The sequence below is a fragment of the Calliphora vicina genome, chromosome 1 (genome assembly GCF_958450345.1).
Source record: "Calliphora vicina chromosome 1, idCalVici1.1, whole genome shotgun sequence".
Classification (NCBI taxonomy): Eukaryota; Metazoa; Arthropoda; class Insecta; order Diptera; family Calliphoridae; genus Calliphora; species Calliphora vicina.
In genome coordinates, this window is record NC_088780.1 from 54,084,081 (window position 1) to 54,097,018 (window position 12,938).

The window sequence follows — 12,938 nt, forward strand, 5'->3', positions numbered from 1 at the left end:
AAAGACAACAGGAACGACAGCAACAACAATGATAAAATAAACTCAGTAAAGAACGTAAGATACATACGTTCAATGCACTTGTCAGATCCCATAAGTAAAGACATGCAAAACGACAGTGATGTCACAAATAATAGCAATATTTATGTTGGCTTTGTAATGTAAAGATTATTGTGTATTTAAGACTTAATTTGTTACTAGTAGATCAGGGATTTTATGTGACACATTTTATCAATTTCAAGTTGTTTTATTACTTGATAATTTCCAAAATTTTATCGAAGGCGAAGATTGTAGCCAATGTACTACTTTGATATTTGTTATTTATCAATAACTTTTACTGCTTACAAGTATCAAATAATCACTGCCAGCTAGGCTGCAAGTTACTCTGTATGAATGTATAGGGCATAGAGAAACAACAAGAGCGGAAAATAGAAAAAAACTCAAACAAAAATTTTACTCAAAATAATCACACATACGAATGTTGTTTTTGTTTTCACATAGTTTTTTTTACTAATACATTCTCAGCACTTAGGTTTTTGACAACTGAGTTAGGTCTTTGACAGGAGAGTTTCCGCTCTATGTATATTTCTCTATGGTATAGGGTTTGACGAACTGTAGCTTTAAAGATCCTAAGCAGTTCTAAGAGACTGTCCCGAACTAGTAATTTTACCTATCATTTAGGGTGACAACTAGTTTTTTTCTTCTTTTTAAACCAGCACTCAGGGGTTGACCCCTATTCATACAAAGCATTGTGTTGGAACTAGGGAAATAGGTTATGGGAGGGAGGGTTTCAGGAACAAGTTCCCTAACTTCATCAGATCACATTCCATTGTAGTATCGATAGAACAGTGAAACGCAGCCCACATTACTATGGTCCTCCATCGAATCAAACGGTCGAGAATGGGAGTTTTATTCCATTTTCTGTGGGATATAGGTGGTGTAAATAAAGAGCGGATCAGATGGAAGTAATTCCTACACAGTTTCAGAAATTCGAGACACTTGAATGCTTCTTTCGACACTTGAAAAATGTATTTAGACCAGCGGACATCACATTATATTCTCATTCATAGAACATCAAGAGCGTCTGATTTCACAATAATAAATACAGATGAAGCGACATGTTCTGTCGTTTGTTTTGGAGTCCTAATTGGTTTCTTGATCAGCTCAAATAGTCAGTAAAAAAGTTCAGTAACAGATTGGACTTCAACGACAACTTCAATAGATTACTTCTGTTGGGTACAATAACTACTTGCTAAAGTCCTGTACAAAATAAATGTTTAAATTGCTGTTTAATTTACTCTAGTTTACTTAGAGACAGTTAAGTGGCAATTGACTTCAGGCTTGGTAACATGAGATGTATAAAGTAACCAACTGACATCTCTGTGCACAAATGGCCCAAAATATATAAATTGGTGTCAGCCAAGTGATCAGACATTATTGTATGAAGTTTACAATTAGGACAACTTGAGCCAGATTAATAAATTTACTTCATGTTTAAAAGAAGCATAGAGAAATATATATAGAGCGGAAACTCTCCTATCAAGACCTAATTCAGTTGTCAAAAACCTAAGTGGGGAGAATGAAGGTGCGATTATCACAATATAATTTTCCGACCCTATAAATCATATTTATTCTGGATCCTTATAGATAGCGGAGTCGATTTAGCCATGTCCGTCTGTCTGTCTGTTGAAATCAACTTTCCGAAGTCCCCAAATAACCTACATACACGATTCATACATCAATATCTCCGGAATTCTTCCGGCTCGGTTGCTATTTAAAATAAAAATCGGTCCACAAATGGCTGAGATATAAGGAAAAAACCAGGACAAGCTCGATTTTTGGCCTATATCTGGATTACTAAGTCATTAATATAGACAATATGGATATCTAATGATAGATATTTCAAAGACCTTTGCAACGACGTAAATACGACCATAGTAAGTTGGACCTACAATTGATCAAAATCGGAATAAATATTTTTTAACCCGAATTTTTTTTTTCACCAAATTCACAGTTTTTTTTCGCTAAATATTAAAAAAAAAATTTAAAAACTAAAAAAAAAATTTTTTAAATTTAAAAAAAAATTAAAATTAAAAATAATTCAAAAAATTAAAAAAACAATTTTGGAAAAAAATTCAATTTGTTAACCTAAAAATATTTAAAATTTTTATTTTGAAGTATAATTTGGTGAAGTATAATTTGGTGAAGATTCGGCACAGTCGAAAAGAAAATTTATAAGGGTTTTCTCAGAAATTTTTTCAAACGATTTTTGATTAACCTGTCATTAAAATGCATTCTCTGAAACATTTAAAACCGACTAAGAAGGGACTTGAAGAGTGACCTGCAAAATTTTCAAATTAATACAGTTAGTGTAAAACGTATTAAAGTTGGTACTTTTTGCAAACAATTGTACTACCATCAATTATTTTCTGGCTAAAGTACCATTTGTTTGCAAAAAGGAAAACATTCACACATTCTTTTAGACTTAGAAGATATGACAAATTTTGTGTATAGCAGTATTTTTTCTATATAAAATACTAAATAAATTTAAGTCCCTACGATATACATATATATATGACTAAGTTTTTAAAAAATCGGCCAACTAATTTCAAAGCCATGGCTAAAATGTTCTGCTCTTTTTAAAACCACAACTGCCAGAGCATGAGTATTTGTTAGCTTACACTCTCTACCTCGCTCTGCAGTTGTTAAAGCTTTAAAACATTTAAGTTTTATTTTACGATCATATACAATTTATAAAGAAAACCACTCCAGGCTCTGTTTTGAGGATCATGCATCATGGCATGAATATGTATAAATACAGAGGGACTTTTTTTTGCAAATATTTTTAATGTTTTTGTTTTCTTTTGTTCCAAAGTGTTTTGCGCACCAAAGAAAAAAGGTGGTTGTGTGTCATGCCAGTATATATTTTTTTTTCATACAATTTGGCTTTATTTAGCGTTTTTTTTCACTTTTTGTTCAAATGATTTATTGATGTTAAACATAACGGCTTTTTTAGGACAAAATTCTTGGTATATTTAAACTTTTGTTTGGATACTTTTTATATTGGTTTGTGCTAAATTTTGGTTTTATTGTAACTTTTATTTTTTTGTCAGAACTAAACCAGTTTATTAAGAAATATTTTTGTGGCAAATAACTGTTGCTGAGTGCAACATTTGGGTTTTATTGAATTTTTGTTAACATTTGTTAGATTTTGGTAGTGTATGTATATAAATGTGTATTTTATGGCTAAAAAACAAGTTAATTTTTCTGGCATGATTACAGTGATTTGTGCATATACATACATATGAATGTATATAAATCCGTTCGTTTGCTGGAAATACTTACAAACTTCCATATAAAAACTTTAGACACATTAACTTAAGTACCTGGTATTTAAAAATGCATTCTGTCTTTTAGTAAATTTGCATACTACCAAAACCGTTAAACGTTCTCTTTTTTTCTGCTGTGTGTGTTTTTTTAATGAAATAAAACCGTTGTTTTGAAACGAATTTTTTAATAATCTGCCATTAATCAAGTATGGTATGTTACATTAAAAACAGACTAATATGGGGATTGTAGAATGAAAAGCAATATGGCTTGCATTCCTAAAATAAATATATACATAGTTTAAAACGTACTTAAAACGGAATATTAAAAAAAGTTATAGAATATAAAAGAAGTCTGCTCATAAGGCCCATTCAATATGTAGGACTGTTATTTAAAAATTAATCATGGTACACATGTTCAAATTCTATAGAAATTTTATATAAATTTCAACACTAATCTAAAATTTATTTTATCAAAAATATGAATTTTCTGGAAAAAGTATTTTTTGCAAAAAGTACTTTTTGAAAAGGTACTTTTTTGAAAAAAGTACTATTCAACAAAATTGCTTAACATTAATAGAAGAACTCAATAATATAGTTTGAACATGAATCGAAAGCTAAATTTTGGCGGTTTTGCTAAAAAAATACCTTCTTTCCTGCGACAAAACTATTAAACATTTCCCTTAAAACTATAATTCAATGAAAAATATAAAAGAAAAATTTATAATTAAGGTTTTCTCAGAAATGTTTTTAAACGATTTTTGAATAATGTCCCATTAAACATGCATTGTCTGAAACATTAAAAACCGACTAATAAGGAACTTGAAGGGTGAACTGCAAAATTCTCAAATTAATATAGTTAGTTTAAAACATATTAAAGTTGGTACTTTTTGCAAATAATTGTACTTCTAACAATTTTTATCTGGTTAAAGTAAATGTTACTTTAGCCAGACAAAAATTGATGTTTGGCTATTTTACAAAATATGTTTAGAAGGCTTTTAAAAATATGTAGACATTTTATAAATTACATTTATAACAAAAAAATTTTAATTTTTCCAAATATTTATTACTTTAAAAAAAGTACTTTTAAGAAACTATTAACAACAAGTCTCAACATTTTGGAAATTATATAAAAGGTTTTTAAAAATCAAAAATAAGCATTTTTCTGAGAAAAGTACTTTTTTAAAAAAAGTACTTTTTGAAATGTTACTTTTTTGAAAAAAGTACCATTACACAAAAAAGCTTAGCTTTAATAGAAGAACTGAAAAATAAAAATTTTTTGCACTTATTACGAAAAAAACTGAAGCAAAATGTTAAATATTTGGGTTTTTGGTAAAAAGTACCTTTTTTAGAGGCAAGGCAATTAAGTATGCTTAAAAATAACATAAAAATAAAGATTTCTCAGAAATGTAAATTTTTTTGAAAATGCCCAACAAAATTGTAATTTTTAACTGAAGAACGTTAGAAGAGTCAACATATTTTATTAATTTTCTTTACAACAATAATTAAAGTTTATGTAAGTAATTAATGTTTTTTTAAAAAGTTACTTATAAGAAAATAAAAATAAAAAATCATTTTCTGAGATAAGTACTTTTTTAAAAAATGGTCTGTTTTTAAAAAAGTACTATTGTACAAAAATGCATAGTTTTAATAGGATTACTTAAAAAGTAATAAAAAAATACACAAGTCAAATCTGTGTGGACATCAAATAGAATTAAAGTAAATGGTCCCTTTTTTAAAATAGTACTTTAATCAGAACATGCTGCAATCAGCGTGAAACCCCAGAATTAAAAGGTTTTGTTAAAAAATTACCATTTTCTAGAAGGGATATTATTAAGCAATTTGTTAAAAATGTTAATAAAATTGCAAATTTAAGGGAACTTAGAAAATCTACATTTCATAAATAGACCAAAGCTTTCATTAGAAAAATAATTTTTTTAAAAAAATATTAAGCTTGATTAAATCTATACTAGCATAACCCGGTGTACTTCGCTACCCCTACCCTAGTAAAATTAAAAAATATGAATGATTTCTGATACAACCTAACTCCAATAACACATGCAAAATATAACTAACTAATATGGTATGGGAGATACCACTCCACTCTTCTGATCCCACCCATTTTTAAGTCTTTTGTGTAAAAAAATAACTCATATCAAGCTTTACTTTAACTTTCCTTTCATCACGCTTAGCTAAACTTCGTACAGGGATGGTAATAAATTGATTGATACATTAAATATTTTTAGAATTATAGTTCTCGAGATATTCAAAATTAATTATTTACATTGTGCACGACTACTACTGCAATCCCGACCATTTTCAGACAATCTCTGTAAAATGGTAAGAGAGCTATGCGGACAAAGTTTGAATAACCTTGCAATTATTACTTTGTATGGAAGTTGACTCACCTCCTTTTCCGACCGCTCCCATTTTGGTTCCCCAGATATTCGAAATCAATATTTACTCTGTATGGGAGGTGCTACGCCCTCTAATCTAATTCCATCTATATTCAGCTAAACTCCGCACAGTAATAACAAATTAATTCGTAAAAAGTTTAAACACTTGTACAATTATAGTTCTACAGATATTCGAAATTAATTATTTATTTTACACGCCCACTATTCCAATCCCGAACCATTTCAGCGAAACTATGCAAAATTATAAATGAGCCATTTAAACTAAGTTTAAAGAATCTTGCAATTATAGTTCACAAAATATTTAGAAATAACTATTTAATTTGTATGGGAAGTGACTCACCATTTGTTCCGACCCGTCCCATTTTTTATTAAACTTCATGCCGTGATAAGAAATTAATTCGTATGAAGTTTGAAAACCGTCACAATTATAGTTCTGTACATTTATAAAATAAATATTTACTTATGTACAATCCCAATAAGCATTTTTACTGGAATTCAAGTTGAAAGCAAGTGTAATTCAAGCCTTGAATTATAGTCAAGCAATTGAAATACAGTTGTATTACACTTTATTTCAATAGCATTCTCCAGTAAAAAGGAAACATAAATCAAGCCATATGTTTTTTGTTTGAAAAATAAATAAATTTTCAAATATTTTCCATGTCTAAAGTATAATTACATTTGCATTCAAGTCAAATTCCAACAAAATGTTCAAGTGCTTGAATTTTTGGGGCTTTGGTGCTTACTGGGAATTACATATTTACCCCCATATGCATAAACAGTTTTAAATTTGTCAAAGGTTTATAAAACTAATTTTAAATGGAAATTTAGTTTGTAAACCTTTGATAAATTTTAAAATTGTTTATACATATGGGAGTTAGAAAACAACAAAAAACACCTCCAAAATATAGGTTTTTAAGTGACTTTGAATTACTAAAGTCTTCTTCTTTGTTTTCTATAACAACTCTCACTTAAAACAGAGCGAAATCAATACTGTTTAATTGTTTCTCTTCTTTATTTACAACAACAAATTGGACAAACACGCATTGTTTTGTTTACATTTTAGCTTAAGGTTCACATGTACACGTTTTTGCATATGTGTTAGTAACATCTTTAAACGCTTATAACTCCTAAAAAACTGAACCGATTTCAATAAAATATATATTCTGCACTTCTGTGAGGAAATCCCTTTAAAATGGTATATTTTTTACCCTAATTGAATGTATAATGAGAGCGTAAAAGGGGTCTAAAGAAATCGACTTGCCTATTAATATTATGATATATAAAAATGAAATGGTCCATGTATATAATGTCATCACGTGAGAACGGCTAGAGCGATTTGGCTGATTTTTTTTTATTCGATTCGATATTTTCAGGAGATGGTTTGTAAAGAAAAAAAATTCAACAATTCCGGTTAAAACTCGGAAATTCTTTTTTTTTTGTGAGTCCAGTCAGCTGTAATAAAAAATCTCCCTAAAGTATGCAGTACAAATTTAGATATTTTATTTGCAAATAAATAAGAACAGGCTGGTGTGCGTGGGTTGGAGAAACTTGAAGAACTAACATTAGTAAATGCTACCGGGCGAAGCCTGGCGGTCAACTAGTAAAATATATTTTTTAAACTTTTTTTTTAATAGAAAAAATAGTTAAAACAAGTCCAACCATTGAGGCAACTACATAAAAATAAATTTGAAAAATAATCATTTTCTGAGAAAAGTACTTTTTTGAAAAAAGTACTTTTGGAAATGGTACTTTTTTCAAAAAAGTACCATTTAATATAAATTCTCAGCTTTAATAGGAGAACCTACATAAGATATTATTTTGCACTTATAATGAAGAAATTGAATCAAAATTTCTAATGAAATAATATTTTGCCTGCAGGAAAGACAAGAAACTGTTTATTTTTTATATGAAAGTAATATAAATTTAAACATGATATTTTAAATGTTATCAATAAATTTTTGGGTAAAACCTTGGCTTCAAATCAATAAGTTTTGTGTTTAATAAGGGCTAGTCTAACATGTCCAGTGTAATTTGACAAGATTTTTCCCCTGGAAATTCTTTATTTACTTGACTCTAAATAAATAAATTTATTGTAAAAAATCATAGAATTTCGTTCTCACGTCATTTTAAAGCAGGTGTGTTTATTGTTGGCCAAGGTAGGCTGCTTGTAATCAAAAATTATTTTAAAATAAAGTTTCAGAAATACTCAAAACAATTTTTCAATTCTTACTACGAATCACACAGTGCCATTCATAAATAAGTTACAACAAAAGAATTATTGTTATTACAGCAATAAAAATAATAATAACAATAAATAATGTACAAAAACATAAATAATTCTTTAAATAATAAATAAATTTAGTTAGCCATACAGAAACGAAACAAGACACTGACCCACTCTAAAACATAAATAAATTTATTAGTTTTTTTAAATAAATAAAAGAATTTCACAACGAAACAAAGAATAAAATTTTAATATTTTATTATGCATAATTAATCTTAATAGCCAGCCATCAGGATCTTCAAAATTGAAACAGAATTTTTGTTTCTCTGTATTTAAATTGATTTTTAATTTACGACCAAGACAAGTGGAGTTTTTGCTGTTGTCATTTCAAAATGTTTATTTTTATTTTTTCAAATAAAGGATTAAATTTCATGTGATGCTCAGCCCACACCGTTTTTCTTTTTATTAGCATAAATAATTAACTATATGTACAATATTATTTTTATTAGTAAATAAAAACCATTGAACTCTTGTTTTTAATTAACAAAAAAAACATATTTATAAGAGTAATAAAAAGTGACAGCAACAACAGAAAAAAACCAACTAAAATGTCAATTAATATTGAATGTCGTTCGTACTTTTGTCATTTACATGTGAATTCAAACGCCGCGACAAGTACCGAAGTATAACAGTTGCATGGATTAACCAACAAAACTCAGTTAAAGCGACAGGCGACAGTTATTAAGGGATGTCTTTTAAATATTATAAGAAATAAGTATAAAGTACATTTATATTAGGATTTTACTACTGCAATTGAATTGAAATTAATTTATATATATTTGTTAATTTCTTTACAGGTATGTCAAATATACTGTCAAAATAAACCAGTAAATTGTTATTTTTATTTGCTACCGAGTAAGTGTGATTCAAAATTTAATTCGATTTAAAAAATTGTTGAACAAATTATAAAATTATGCCTATTTAGAGGATTTATTTAGGAATGATTTGTGATAAAAGTATTTTAAAACAATGAGACACATTACTTAACATATGCCAGCATAACATAGGCTGGCATCTAATTCAGACAACATATTGAACGAAATTTCTCTGTAAACCGAAGTTTTATAAGGAGAAATTTTCACCAAGGTTAGTTCTATTGGATAGTAATTTAGACACATTTTTTCAACATGATCGGTCGAGAATTCTCTGAATTAAAAAGGGTAAAAATTTTAGCAAAGCAGGTGGTTTTTCTCGCCCATGTAACTTATAACCTGAGACCGAAAATAACGGGTTCACTTTCATTTCAATGGTAAATTCTCATTCGCAGCAATTTAAAACTAATTTTTTGTGATATATCACTGAGAGAGTGATTTATTCGAGAATATTTTAGGTTTGGGGTTGAGAGAAACAGAAAAGAAACTAACACAAATAAGATAGATGAGTGATTTATAATTTATTTTTTTCGTAAAGATTAATAACAATTTAAAAAAAAATTCTCATTTCTGTTACTCAGACTTCATTACTTCATACTTATCATATTATTTCCATAATTTTTTAAGAATTACTGATAATATGTTATTGTATGTAAATAAAAGAGAAAGTAACAGTTATTAAGAACAAGAACAAATGAATTGTTTATCTCACACCAAACCATTAAAAAACAACAAAAACGAATAAAGGTCATACCAAACCATTTAAATAAAAATCATTTTATAACTGTTATTTTAAGTGATTTATTTTTATCACAAAAATATAAATCACAATTTGTGTTTTTTAGTATATGGGCGAGTTATTTTCGATCTCTGCTTATAACCTCCTATGTGTCCCAAATAATTTAGATAGCTATTTCTTCAATATTTCGAAAAAAAAAAATTAAAAAAAATAAACAATTTTTGTAATTTTTTCCGAAATCAAAAACTTTTTTTTTCAAAATGGGCTCATTTTTTTTTTTTAAAAAGAAAGATTAAATATTTTTCTTAAAGACCTATTTGGTTATGGGATGTGATTTGGATATTTATCAAAATAAATGTTTTTTACTCAAAACATTCAGTTTTTTACTTTTTTTTGCAAAATCAAAAACTTTGTTGACTTTTTTTTTCAAAATTACCCCTTTTTAATTTTTTTTCTCAAAAGAAAGCTTTAAATTACACTTTTTAAAAAAGTACTTTTTTAACAAAAAAAAAGTACCATTTTCCAAAAATTCAAAAAGTTAGCAGGGGAATATATTGAGGCAATTATTTTGCACATATCATGAAGAAACTGAAACTGAAATTAAACATGAAGTTGTGTTTTCTCAATTTCTGTGTTCATTTTCTGAATGTATTTCTTAATTTCAATCTAAATTTTCTGAATAATTATTTGGATTTTTCATCTTTTCTCAATATTAATTTGGATTCAATTTGTTCTTTCTCAATACAAATTTGGCTTTTCTCAATTTCAACTTGAAATGGTAGCTGAATCTATGTATTCCAATTACATAGATTCAATATAATCTTGAGTTAAATTTAAACCAGCTATCAGACTGTCTCTTTGCCATCTATGTGGGAAATCTATGGTATTTTAAAGCTATGTCCAATTTTAATTAAAACATTTTGGAAATATGTAAACATTTTGAATAGTTTATAAATATATTGAAATTTTAATAATATTTTCGAACAAATTGCTAAATTTTTCAAGGTTTTTTCATTATTTATTTAATCCCTAAATCGACTTTTTCGATGCACCCAAAGTCTGTTCTCCCATCATCTAAAAACTAAATCATTGGCTCAGTGAGCAAACGTGTTAAGTCTATTTTTTTAAAAATTGAGGTTTTAATACAAAACTTTGGTATAACTAAAAATTCAAACCTTTTTTTTAATCCCTGACCTAAATGGTTTAAGTAACAGCAATAATGAACATTTCATATAAATCAATATAAATTTTGCCACTGTCTTGTTCTGTGTCATCTTATAAAACAAACGACAAGAAATCTGTAGTACCAATACTTACATATACAATAGGATGGTACCACGAAATAGTGATCAATATTGTCGATAGGATGTATGCCTGAAAAATATTTTTAAAATTGATCTCTTAAAACAAACTAAGTTTAATTTTAGTTGGAAATAGCCCAAACTTATTTAGATTCCTTACAACTGGTACCATCCTTATGTTCATGGCTCTAAAATAAAAAAAAAAACATGTTAAAGAAATGAAGGTCTATGTCTCTTTGTACTCTGGCTATACAAACATACCAAAACGAACGAGTACACACTTCCAAAGACATGTTGATAATGTCATTTAAACGAAACGATAATGATGTTACTGTTTTGTTGCTATTGTTGTTGTTGTTTGTAAACAAAATGTAATAATTTTTCTTTTTGTCAAAAGCAAAAGCAACGACAACAACATCATTATTGAATGAAGTGTCTCTTTTTGTTTTGGCAAAAAGAACTTGTTGTTGTCGTTTGTTTTTATTGTTATTGTTGTACTTATATGCAGTGTTGTTACATGTTTATGTTCGTTTATATTCGTAGATTCAAACGAGTATGACAGTGTTTATTATTCCTTACAGCAGAGATGGACAATTGAGTGAGTGCTTTAGTACTTTTCTACTAAAAAGATCGTAGAAAGTTAAAAATGAAAATATTGGCGAATAAATTTGCTATATTTTAATAGCTGATGCTAGTTACTTTAAGATGGGTTGACAAAATGTTGCCTATTATGTCCATAACTTGTATTATTTACCAATTTAACATTTTTTTATTCTTAGCATTAAAAATATAAAAATGTTCATAAAAAATTTATAAACCTTTGATAAAATAACAATTTTATTTTAATAAAGGTTTTAGCTCTAACACTTTTCTGCTACAAACATGGATAAAAACATTTTCTATATGAAATGGAAGATTTTGTCTTCTATTTAAGGAAAAACTTAATTAAACTGTAAAAAATCTGTAGAAATGCTATATCAACAAAATTATTAAATTATTTAAAATAAATCATTTAGTTTCTTAAAAAGTACCTATTAGAAATTGCCAATTACTGAGCGAAACGTTATGATAACTAGATAAAAATATTTAGAATCAGAAAATAATACATTCCAGAGAAAAGTACCTTTTTCAAAAAAGTACTTTTTTAATGGTACTTTTTTGAAAAAAGTACCATTTTCAAAATTTGTTTAGTTTTACTAGGAGAATAATACAAAACAATTAAATTGCCTAAATTACAAGGAAATTAAATCAAAAGGTTTCCTTAAATTTTAATTTTCCAACCCTGTTCCTTAGTGCCTTCTGGCTGGGTTGCCTGTCATTCAACTCTCGACCACAATAAGCCGGTAGTGTTTATTCTCTTCATCATTACGATGATCATGTATGAATGTCTCTTTACATTAAAGAGAATACTTGTTGTCTGGGTGAATATTTTCATAAAACTGGGTGTCAATTCTGTTTCATTCTTATGACTGAGTGAGTGAGTGCAGTGAACAATATTTTGCACTCATTTACACACAAAATCAGACACTTGGTTGGCTGGTGGGTTGGACAGACAAAACGTATAGACAGTCACTGCAACATTCAATTGCTTACTTACTCCTCTTTATTTTATTTCAATTCTGTTTTTTTTTGTTCAGCCAACAATGTTCAGTGTCAATGTTAATAATCATTTTTTCAGTTTTCAATTATAAACGATCGCATGTAAACGTTTGTTTCTTTTTAAGACAAAATTTTTTTGGATTTTCTTAAGGAAAAAATTCGTTAGTGTCGCGTGCTGCTGCAGCAATTGTGTAGAACAAAATCAGCGAAAATGTTCAAATTTTTTAAATAAATAATCAAAATATATTATTGAATGTGTGAAAATAAAAACAAGATTTGTAGCTGATTTAAATAAACAAATCATTTGGGCCATAAAACAAAATATTGCATAATTTCTGGCCGAGTAAAAGAACATCTAATAAAAAATCGCTTAAACGCCTTAAAAGCATTTGCCAAAAAGTTT

The 12,938-nt window shown here is 27.7% G+C and overlaps 1 protein-coding gene across 2 annotated transcripts in view; it reads left to right on the forward strand.

Annotated features, from left to right (window-relative positions):
* The window catches only part of AdamTS-A (ADAM metallopeptidase with thrombospondin type 1 motif A), a 184,825-nt gene that overhangs the window by 124,633 nt on the left and 47,254 nt on the right, over window positions 1–12,938 (forward strand). The window lies entirely within an intron of this gene.